Raw genomic sequence first — 11,573 nt, 5'->3', positions numbered from 1 at the left:
TGTGGCCCTGAGTGAGTCAGTTTACCTCTCTGTGCTACACTTCCCACATCTGTAAGATGTAGATCATCTATAGGGCTGCCTCACAGCTGTATGTGTCATCCTTGTCATTGCAGTTATGTTTCATGCCACATGACCACGTGAATTATTTCTTAAGTAGGAATTTAAAACAAGAGTCATAATTTTTTTTTAAAGTGTGATCAAGGTTTTAAAATCTGCCTTGAAATCTTAAATTGCCAAAGGAAGTCCATCCTGAGTGTGAATCGAAGCCACTGCAGAGGAGGCAACATGGGTCAAAAACCTCACAGAGAGTCCTCGAGCCCTTAGAGGATCCCAAAGAGGCAAGCTAGGTGAGCTGTAGGTATCCCGCAGAACCAGACTCAAATCATAAATCCCCGTATAACTGTGCGGGTTTCTACAAAGTGGCATTCCGTGCACCGGGTAGAGAATATGATGTAAAGAGCCATCAAACATTATGAGACCCACACCCTGCAGTACATAAACAAAGTGAGGTGGAAAACAAAACAGAAAGTTTGCATGATAATCCTCAGCCATATACTGTGTCATGAAAGGGCATTTTAGTTCAAATGTGGGAAGCGTCGCCAAAAAAAGCTGAAGGCAGGCAGGCTGAGCCAAATTAGAACAAAGTAGAAAATTTGTCATACCTTTGTAATTCACACAACAGCCCATGCAGCCCGACCACAAGCTGGCCAGATGTTGGCCATCTGACTCTTTATAGCTGTGGTCTGTTTTTCCTTTAAAACCCCCTTTCCTCTCTGTGTTCCCAGACACTTGGCATTTCTCTTGAAGTGCAACTCAAGTGGAATACAGAAGAATTAGTCTTCTTCTCAATTTTCAGGACAACAGCTCTTCAAGAGAAATATTTTGAAACCTACAAAGTCCTTGATTGAATTTACATCACAGCAAGGAAATTCAGCCAAGTGATTGACGGCCTTGGAGTCAAACAGGCCTGGAACAGAATCTTGGATCAGTCGCTTATGGGTAGTTCTCAGGCAAGAGATTTAATCTGTCTCTGCCATAGTTTCTTCCACAGTAAAATGGAGATAATAATAATAATAGTAGTAGTAGTAGTAGTAGTACCTATCACATAGGATTAAATTATATATTTAAAACATTAAGGGACTTCCCTGGTGGTCCAGTGGTTAAGAATCTGCCTTCCAGGGCTTCCCTGGTGGCGCAGTGGTTGAGAATCTGCCTGCCAATGCAGGGGACACGGGTTCGAGCCCTGGTCTGGGAAGATCCCACATGCTGCGGAGCAACTGGGCCCGTGAGTCGCAACTACTGAGCCTGCGCGTCTGGAGCCTGTGCTCCGCAACAAGAGAGGCCGCGATAGTGAGAGGCCTGCGCACCGCGATGAAGAGTGGCCCCCGCACCGCGATGAAGAGTGGCCCCCGCTTGCCGCAACTAGAGAAAGCCCTCGCACAGAAACGAAGACCCAACACAGCCAAAAATAAATAAATAAATAAATAAAATTAAAAAAAAAAAAAAAAGAATCTGCCTTCCAATGCAGGGGACGTGGGTTCGATCCCTGCTGGTTGGGCAACTAAGCCCACTCGCCACAGCTACTGAGCACACAAGCCACAACTAGAGAGCCTGTGCGCTCTGGAGCCCACCCGCCGCAGCGAAGACCTGACGCAGCCAAAAATAAATAAATAAATAAATAAATAAATAAATATTAAAAAAAAATTAGCCATTATACTTGGTGCATAGTAAGCTCTCAGTAAATATTAGTTGTTACTTTTATTGTAGAATCTATTTTATTCCTGAGACCATTACTTCCTATTTGTTCCACAGACCAAATCTTCCAAGCCAAAGAAGAAAAAGGTAGGATAATTTTGTATCAGTTTATTGGTGACTATGCCTTTTTATAAGTATTGACTTCAAAAGAGGATGCAGCTCTACTTTTGAGCTCTGAAGAACACGTATGTGCATCGTATGTATCTCAGCGCTAACACTGTGCACCTGAGAATGCATAGCTGTCCCACGGCAGGTGCATACACCTGCCCACATCAGGAGCCAGATGCCTCCATCTGACCCAGGATCAGCCTCATCCAATCTTCATTAAGAGGATGACTTGGAAAATGGAAGCAAGACCCTAAACTCTCCCTATTGGTAAGAAGGGTGAAGTGAAGGCAGAAAGTTGTGCTGATACTTAGGGTCATGGGTCAGAATTAGTTTATGCAGAATGGGTCATTTTATAATTTTGAATTTATTTTTATGTTTTAAGAAATGATGAATGTAAATCACAAAACTCAACTACTGTTTAGAACAAGCTTCCCCCACCAAAGAAAGTGGAGTTCTCCCTAAATGTAATGTATCAGTGTAATTGCTTTTGAGAAAGCTCAGGAGGAAACTGGAGATGTTTTCAGTGTAGGAAGACGGAATCTCCCACTTCGGTGATGTTGAATGGCGACACGTTTCGATGGTTAGCATAAGGTCTGCCGGCACAAAAAATGATCATATCTAGTGACACGTGCGGCAAACAACAGCTGTGATTGTTTTAGGGAGCGGAAAAATGATCCATGTATAATGTGCTATGCTGAAAACATTTGCAGTTAATCACAAAAAATACAGTAACATTCTTCCGCAAGTTTTAAAATATGTGGGCCAAGCAAAACTGAGGTGGTTCCCAAGTCTACCTAATCATCAGCATTATGTAAGGGCTCTCCTAGAAAATGCTGACCCCCCGGCACTGCCCCCTGAAGGCTGTGATTCAGCAACTCTAAAGAGAAGCCCAGGACGACCCACTTAGGGACCACTCCCTGGACTGGCCCACGCTGCTCTGCTTCATAGGTCTTCTGTCTTTATTGGAGCTTCTTCACGGGGTCTTAAACCAAGCTGTGAGTCCAGATTTGTGTGTGTCATCAGAACGAGTGATGACTGAGGTTTCAGAGTCGGAACGTGGTTATGATGACTGTGGAAGACCTGTTTTTCTCCTCAGCTGGTGTGGAATAATTGAAGTTCCTCAAGTTCACTCAATAAATATTTACTGAGCACTTCCTCTATGTCAGACACTGTTCTATGTGCTCGTGATATGCAGAGAATACAATAGAAAAACATCCTTGTTCTTCCAAAGCTGACATTTTAGTACAAGGAGACAGGAGAAAAGTAAATACATACGATGTAGAGAAATAATGATATGAAAAATGTTCAGGGAGATGGCAAGTCCAGAATGTGTGTGTGTGTGTGTGTGTGTCTGAGTATGCCATGTGGATTTTAAATAGGGTAGTTAGGGAATGCCTCCCTGAGATTATATTTGAGCGAAGACTTAAAGGAGGTGGGGGAACTAGCAGAGCTGTACTTAGTGGAAGGACATGGTAGGCAGAGGAAACAGCCAGCGCAAAGGTCTAGAGATGAGCCCACTGGTTTCCTGTGGCTGCGATAACAAAGGACCACAAACTTGTTGGCTAAAACAACGGACAGGTATTCTCACCATTCTGGAGGCCTGATGTCCGAAATCCGTATCAATGGGCTGAAATCCGGGGATCGGCCAGGCTGTGCTCCCTCTGGAGGCTCCAGGGGAGAATCTGTTTCTTGCCTTTTCAAGCTTCAGGTGGTGCTGGCCTTCTCTGGCTCATGGCTGCATCACTTTAATCGATTTTTGGCTTGAGAAACTTCAAGGTCGGAATCGCCATTAACTGAGTGGGGAGAGCTGGTTTGGAGGAGACCAGGAACTGGGTTCCGGACAAGTTCCATTTGAAAGGCCTATTATAGTTCTAAGAGGAAGTCTAGGGGAGAAGTGCAAGCTAAAGATATCAATTTGGGGTCATAGTTATTCTCTTTCTTAGGGCATCCCAGTCACTAAGTCCACAAAATTTTAATCTCAAGTGTATAAAGTAGCAGAGATGGTCTTTGCGACATCACTGGACAAGGATATTAACACCCATGAGAGATGCTCGTGCGGTGATGAGAATGCTTTATGCTCATGTGTTTTCTCTAAAGTTGAATAAAGGTGTCATTGTGCAAAGAAAATCCAAGACTGTCTAGACAGTGCAACTGCTGCATCCGGTTAAAATACTGATAAAATATATTTCTGGCAAAGCAAAAAAAAGATATGAATTTGGGAATTGTCAGCACGTGTACGGTGTTAAAGAGTAGGAAACTGATGAGTTTCCCAAGTCGATGAGTGAAGAAATGTGATGCAAAAACTGAGCCCTGGGGCATCCCGTGGTTGAGAGGTTGAGGGGGAACCAGCAAGTGAGACTGAGAAGCCCCTGATGTGATTGGAAGAAAAAGAGTGGTGTCTAGGCAACAAGTGAACAGGTGCTTTCAAGGGGAAAGTGATGACTGTGCCACGTGCTTCTTAGAGGTGATGTTAAGATGGAACAATTATAAAAAAGAAGAAGAGGACAGGATTGGAGAGAGGGAGAGACCCAACAAAACTTTTGAGAAATTGCTATAAAGAGGAGAGGAGACACAATGGGGTCATTGGAGAGGGAAGTGGGATTCTTTGAAGTTATTTTTTCTAAAGATCTTTATTGATGATAAGAATGACCTAATATAGAAGGACAAATGGATGACTCAGGAGAGGAGAAAGAGGGAATGGAATCCAATGTGGAAGTGGATGGCATGGCTCTAGGCAGGTAATAGTGCAAGGAAACAGAGATGCTGGTAGGTGGCAGGTGAGGTACGGAAATTCTCTTCTCACTGCTTCCGTTGTTTCTCTGAAATAGGAAGTCACCAGGTGAGAGTGAGCATAAGAGAGCCGGTGTTGGAGGTTTGAGGAGAGAGAAGGTATGAAATAATTGGGAGATCAAAGTGAATGCACTAGGGATGTGGGAGTGATGCCGGCAGCATATGGACCTCCATGAGGTTCATGGTCTCGATTTAAAGTCAGACAAGTCAGTGTCCTTTTGTGGTTGGTCTCCCACTACCTTCAGCAACAGAGATACAGGTGTGGGGTCCATGGAAAGATGGACAGAACCAGAGTTGTGATTTGGACAAACCCATCATATAACTTAAGAGAATAGCACAGAGTTGAGGGTGAATGCAAGGAAATGATGCTGATGATTGACCATGGAGGGGAGTAAGGACACGAGAGGGAGAGGTTACATTGGAAAAGTGGGCTTGATGGATTGTAGGTGGTGCTGTGGAAGGATGTAGAGTCAGAGTTGTAGAGGGAGGCAGTAGACTGATTGCAAAAAAGTGGCCCTAGGGACTTACCGGTGGTGCAGTGGTTAAGAACCCGCCTGTCAATGCAGGGGACACAGGTTCAAGCCCTGGTCCGGGAAGATCCCACATGCCGCGGAGCAACTAAGCCCATGACCTACAACTACTGAGCGTTCTCTCTAGAGCCCGCGAGCCACAAGTACTGAGCCCACACGCCACAACTACTGAAGCCCACACGCCTAGAGCCTGTGCTCTGCAGCAAGAGAAGCCACTGCAATGAGAAGCCTGCACACCGCAACAAAGAGTAACCCCCACTCGCCACAACTAGAGAAAGCCCGTGCACAGCAACGAAGACCCCATGCAGCCAAAAAAAAAAAAGTGGCCCGAATTTTCTATTCCTCCTTAGATCCAGACCTCTCCCCACATCAAAAGGAGGATTCGTGGTGGTCCAGTGGTTAAGACAATACACTTCCATTGCAGGAGGCTAGGATTCGATCCCCGGGTGGGGAAGATCCCGCATCCGCCTGGCGGTGTGGCCAAAAATAGGAAAAAAAAAAAAAAAAAAAAGACGTATAAAAGGAGTCCGTTTTCCAGCTCCCCTTGTTTGGTCAGCTTTATTGCAGTATAATTGACCAATAAAATGATAAGATATTTAAAGTCTACATTGTGGTGACTTGATATACACATACCTTGTGAAAGGATTCCTACCATCTAGTTAATGAGCACACCTGTCACCTCACATGTTTACCTTTTTTTGTGTGTGTGAACATTTACATTCTCTTAGCAAATTTCAATTACATAATACAGTGTCACTATGTTTTACATCACCATGTAAAACATTAGATCACCATGTTTTATATCAGATCTTCAGACCTTATTCATCTTATAGCTGAGAATTTATACCCTTTTTACCAACCTCTCCCTATTCTCCCCCATCCCTGCCTTTCCGGCCCCTGGCAACCACTTTTCTACTCTCTACTTCCATAAGTTTGGCTTTTTTCTTTTAGATTTTACATATAAGTGATACCACGCAGTAATTGTCCTTCTCTGACTTATTTCACTTAACATCATGCCTTCAAGTTCCATCCATGTTGTTGCAAACGACAGGATTTCCTTCTTTCTCATGGCTGAATAATATTCCATTGTATACACATTCCACATCTTCTTTATCCATTCATCCATTGATGGACACTTAGGTTGTTTCCACATCTAGGCTGTTGTGAACAATGCTGAAATGAACATGGGAGTACACATATCTCTTAAAATCCTGATTTCAATTCCTTTGGATATATGCCCAGAAGTGGGATTGCTGGATCATACGGCAGTTCTATTTTTAGTTTCTTGAGTCCATACTGGCTGTACCAATTTCCATTCCCACCAACAGTGCACGAAGGTTCCCTTTCCTTCACATCCTCGCCAACGCTTGGGGCCTCTTTGGCTTTGTGAGGACAGCCATTCTGACAGGTGTGAGGTGATACCTCATGGCGGTTTTGACTGCAGCCTCTTGGGTCCAGGCTGGCGTTGTGACTTTCCCCCGCTAAAAGAATGTGGTTCAAGCAACCAAGCTTCATCTCAGGACATAAGGCCTGAAGCACTTCTGCTGGTTCTCTTTGTCCCCTGCCTCTGCTGTGAGAAGAAGCCCGGGAAATGGGAGATCAGGTGAGGCAGAGCTGAACCGTCCCAGCCGAGGCCCGCCTGGCTGGCCCACCGCCGGCTCGCCAGCTGGTCACAAATGAACAAGACTATCAGAGCTGCCCAGCCAACATGCAGACTCTGACATAATGAACAGCTGTTTTCTCAAGCCACCAATGGGAGGCTTGAGGAGATGAGGAGTGGCCTGAAACTTTGGTGGTAACTGACATAAACCTGGGTAAAGAGGGAGACCACACATCCCAAAGTTCCCAGGGTGGTCTTGGTTTGTGCCTATTGTCCCAAAGTCCTTTCCAATTTAGTACTTGACCTCGATAAGTTCTCTGCTTATGATAATTTATGTGGGTATTTTACAGATAAAGAACTTCATAACAACCGCCCTGGTGAGGCCAGTGATGGTGGTGGAGCGGTGAATGTTGGTGGGTAGGAAAGAGTGAATTCCCAGATCCTTTAGATGGAGCTGTGGAGAACTGGGGTGGTCTCACACCAAGCAGGAGGGGGTTCCCGCTTAACTCAAGCAAGGGGAGGGGTCAAGGGTTAAAAGTGAAGCTGAATGTGGCTTTATATATGAGTATTTATGTTTTTATATAAAATATTTTTTACTTGGAGTTCCTTAATTGAAAATGGATTAAGAATGAATAACCGGAGCTTAATATTGGAAAAAGCTTGACATATTCTGAGTCTGTTGTAGATCACAAGCCCACTTCTCCCACAGTCAGCAAGTGACACCACCATTCATCCGGTTATGGAATCCCCAAACATCCCCACTTTGGAATTTTAATAGGAATGGCATTGAATCTCTAGTTCTCTTTGGGTGGTATGGACATTTTCACAATATTAATTCTTCTGATACAAAACATGGGATATCTTCCCCTAATTTGTGTTGTCTTCAATTCATCTCATCAGTGTCTTATAGTTTTCAGCATATAGATCTTTCACCTCCTTGGTTAAGTTTATTCCTAAGTATTTTATTCTTTTTGGTGTTATTGTAAACGGGATTGTTTTCTTAATTTCTTTTTCTGAGAGTTCATTGATTTTTTGTATAGAAATGTAATTGATTTTTGTACACTGACTTTGGGCCATGTATTGTCGTCGAGGCTGATGTCTCTGTTGGGGGGAAAGAGGGTCTGTGGCTTTCAATTTTTTTTTTTTTTTAACATCTTTATTGGAGTATAATTGCTTTACAATGGTGTGTTAGTTTCTGCTTTATAACAAAGTGAATCAGTTATACAAATACATATGTTCCCATATCTCTTCCCTCTTGCGTCTCCCTCCCTCCCACCCTCCCTATCCCACCCCTCTAGGTGGTCACAAAGCACAGAGCTGATCTCCCTGTGCTATGCGGCTGCTTCCCACTAGTTATCTATTTTACATTTGGTAGTGTATATATGTCCATGCCACTCTCTCACTTTGTCCCAGCTTACCCTTCCCCCTCCCCATATCCTCAAGTCCATTCTGTAGTAGGTCTGTGTCTTTATTCCCATCTTGCCACTAGGTTCTTCATGAACTTTTTGTTTTTTCCTTAGATTCCATATATATGTGTTAGCATACGGTACTTGTTTTTCTCTTTCTGACTTACTTAATTCTGTATGACAGACTCTAAGTCCATCCACCTCATGACAAATAACTCAATTTCGTTTCTTTTTATGGCTGAGTAATATTCCATTGTATGTATCTGCCACATCTTCTTTATCCATTCATCTGTTGATGGACATTTAGGTTGCTTCAATGTCCTGGCTATTGTAAATAGTACTTCAATGAACATTGTGGTACATATCGCTTTTTTTTTTTAATTAATTAATTAATTAATTTTTGGCTGTGTTGGGTCTTCGTTTCTGTGCAAGGGCCTTCTCTAGTTGTGGCAAGCGGGGGCCACTCTTCATCACGGTGCGCGGGCCTCTCACTATCGCGGCCTCTCTTGTTTCGGAGCACAGGCTCTAGACGCGCAGGCTCAGTAATTGTGGCTCACGGGCCTAGTTGCTCTGCGGCATGTGGGATCCTCCCAGACCAGGGCTCAAACCCGTGTCCCCCTGCATTGGCAGGCAGATTCTCAACCACTGCACCACCAGGGAAGCCCATGTCGCTTTTTGAATTATGGTTTTCTCAGAGTATATGCCCAGTAGTGGGATTGCTGGGTCATATGGTAGTTCTATTTTTCGTTTTTTAAGGAACCTCCATACTGTTCTTTATAGTAGCTGTACTAATTTAAATTCCCACCAATCTGTATATCTTCTATGGACAAATGTCTATTTAGGTCTTCTGCACATTTTTGGAGTTGGTTGTTTGGTTTTTCGATATTGAGCTGCATGAGCTGCTTGTATATTTTGGAAATTAATCCTTGGTCAGTTGCTTCATTTGCAAATATTTTGTCCCATTCTGAGGGTTGTCTTTTCATCTTGTTTATGGTTTCCTTTGCTGTGCAAAAGCTTTTAAGTTTCATTAGGTCCCATGTGTTTATTTTTGTTGTTATTTCCATTTCTCTAGGAGGCTGGTCAAAAAGGATCTTGCTGTGATCTATGTCATAGAGTGTTCTGCCTATGTTTTCTTCTAAGAGTTTTATAGTGTCTGGCCTTACATTTAGGTCTTTAATCCATTTTGAGTTTATTTTTGTGTATGCTGTTAGGGAGTGTTCTAATTTCATTCTTTTACATGTAGCTGTCCAGTTTTCCCAGCACCACTCATTGAAGGGCTGTCTTTTCTCCATTGTATATTCTTGCCTCCTTTATCAAAGATTAGGTGACCTTATGTGCATGGGTTTATCCCTGGGTTTTCTATCCTGTTCCATTGATCTATATTTCTGTTTTTGTGCCAGTACCAAACTGTCTTGATTACTGAAGCTTTGTAATATAGTCTGAAGTCAGGGAGCCTGATTCCTCCAGCTCCATTTTTCATTCTCAAGATTGCTTTGGCTATTTGGGGTCTTTTGTGTTCCATACAAATTGTGAAATTTTTTGTTCTAGTTCTGTGAAAAATGCCATTGGTAGTTTGATAGAGATTGCATTGAATCTGTAGATTGCTTTGCGTAGTATAGTCATTTTCACAATGTTGATTCTTCCAATCCAAGAACATGGTATATCTCTCCATCTGTTTGTATCATCTTTAATTTCTTTCATCAGTGTCTTATAGTTTTCTGCATACAGGTCTTTTGTCTCCTTAGGTAGGTTTATTCCTAGGTATTTTATTCTTTGTGTTGCAGTGGTAAATGGGAGTGTTTCCTTAATTTCTCTTTCAGAAATTTTGTTGTTGGTGTATAGGAATGCAAGAGATTTCTGTGCATTAATTTTCTATCCTGATACTTTACCAAATTCATTGATTAGCTCTAGTAGTTTTCTGGTAGCATCTTTAGGATTCTCTATGTACAGTATCATGTCATCTGCAAACAGTGACAGTTTTTCTTCTTCTTTTCCAATTTGGATTCCTTTTATTTCTTTTTCTTCTCTGAGTGCCATGGCTAAAACTTCCAAAACTATGTTGAATAATAGTGGTGACAGTGGGCAACCTGTCTTGTACCTGATCTTAGAGGAAATGGTTTCAGTTTTTCACCATTGAGAACGATGTTGGCTGTGGGTTTGTCATATATGGCCTTTATTATGTTGAGGTAAGTTCCCTCTATGCCTACTTTCTGGAGAGTATTTTTTGTCATAAATGGGTGTTGAATTTTGTCAAAAGCTTTTTCTGCATCTATTGAGACGGTCATATGGTTTTTATCCTTCAGTATGTTAATATGGTGTATCACATTAATTGATTTGCATATATTGAAGAACCCTTGCATTCCTGGAATAAACCCCACTTCATCTTGGTGTATGATCCTTTTAATGTGCTGTTGGATTCTGTTTGCTAGTATTTTGTTGAGGATTTTTGCTTCTATGTTCATCAGTGATATTGGCCTGTAGTTTTTCTTTGTGACATCTTTGTCTGGTTTTGGTATCAGGGTGATGGTGGTCTCGTGGAATGAGTTTGGGAGTGTCCCTCCCTCTGCTATATGTTGGAAGAGTTTGAGAAGGATAGGTGTTAGCTCTTCTCTAAATGTTTGATAGAATTCGCCTGTGAAGCCATCTGGTCCTGGGCTTTTGTTTGTTGGAAGATTTTTAATCACAGTTTCAATTTCAGTGCTTGTGAATGGTCTGTTCATATTTTCTATTTCTTCCTGGTTCAGTCTTGGAAGGTTGTGCTATTCTAAGAATTTGTCCATTTCTTCCAGGTTGTCCAATTTATTGGCATGTAGTTGCTTGTAGTAAGCTCTCATGATCCTTTGTATTTCTGCAGTGTCAGTTGTTACTTCTCCTTTTTCGTTTGTAATTCTGTTGATTTGAGTCTTCTCCCTTTTTTTCTTTATGAGTCTGGCTAATGGCTTATCAATTTTGTTTATCTTCTCAAAGAACCACCTTTTAGTTTTATTGATCTTTGTTATTGTTTCCTTTATTTCTGATCTGATCTTTATGATTTCTTTCCTTCTGCTAACTTTGGAATTTTTTTGTTCTTCTTTCTCTGATTGCTTTAGGTGTAACGTTAGGTTGTTTATTTGAGGTTTTTCTTGTTTCTTGAGGTAGGATTGTATTGCTATAAACTTCCCTCTTAGAACTGCTTTTGCTGCATCCCATAGGTTTTGGGTCATCGTGTTTTTATTGTCATTTGTTTCTAGGTATTTTTTGATTTGCTCTTTGATTTCTTCAGTGATCTCTTGGTTATTTAGTAGCATATGGTTTAGCCTCCATGTGTTTGTATTTTTAACAGTTTTTTTCCTGTAATTGATGTCTAGTCTCATAGTGTTGTGGTCGGAAAAGATCCTTGATACG

The sequence above is a fragment of the Balaenoptera borealis genome, assembly GCF_965194805.1.
Source record: "Balaenoptera borealis genome assembly, chromosome: 1".
NCBI classification, from domain to species: Eukaryota; Metazoa; Chordata; class Mammalia; order Artiodactyla; family Balaenopteridae; genus Balaenoptera; species Balaenoptera borealis.
Note: the sequence above shows the minus strand (reverse complement) of the source record.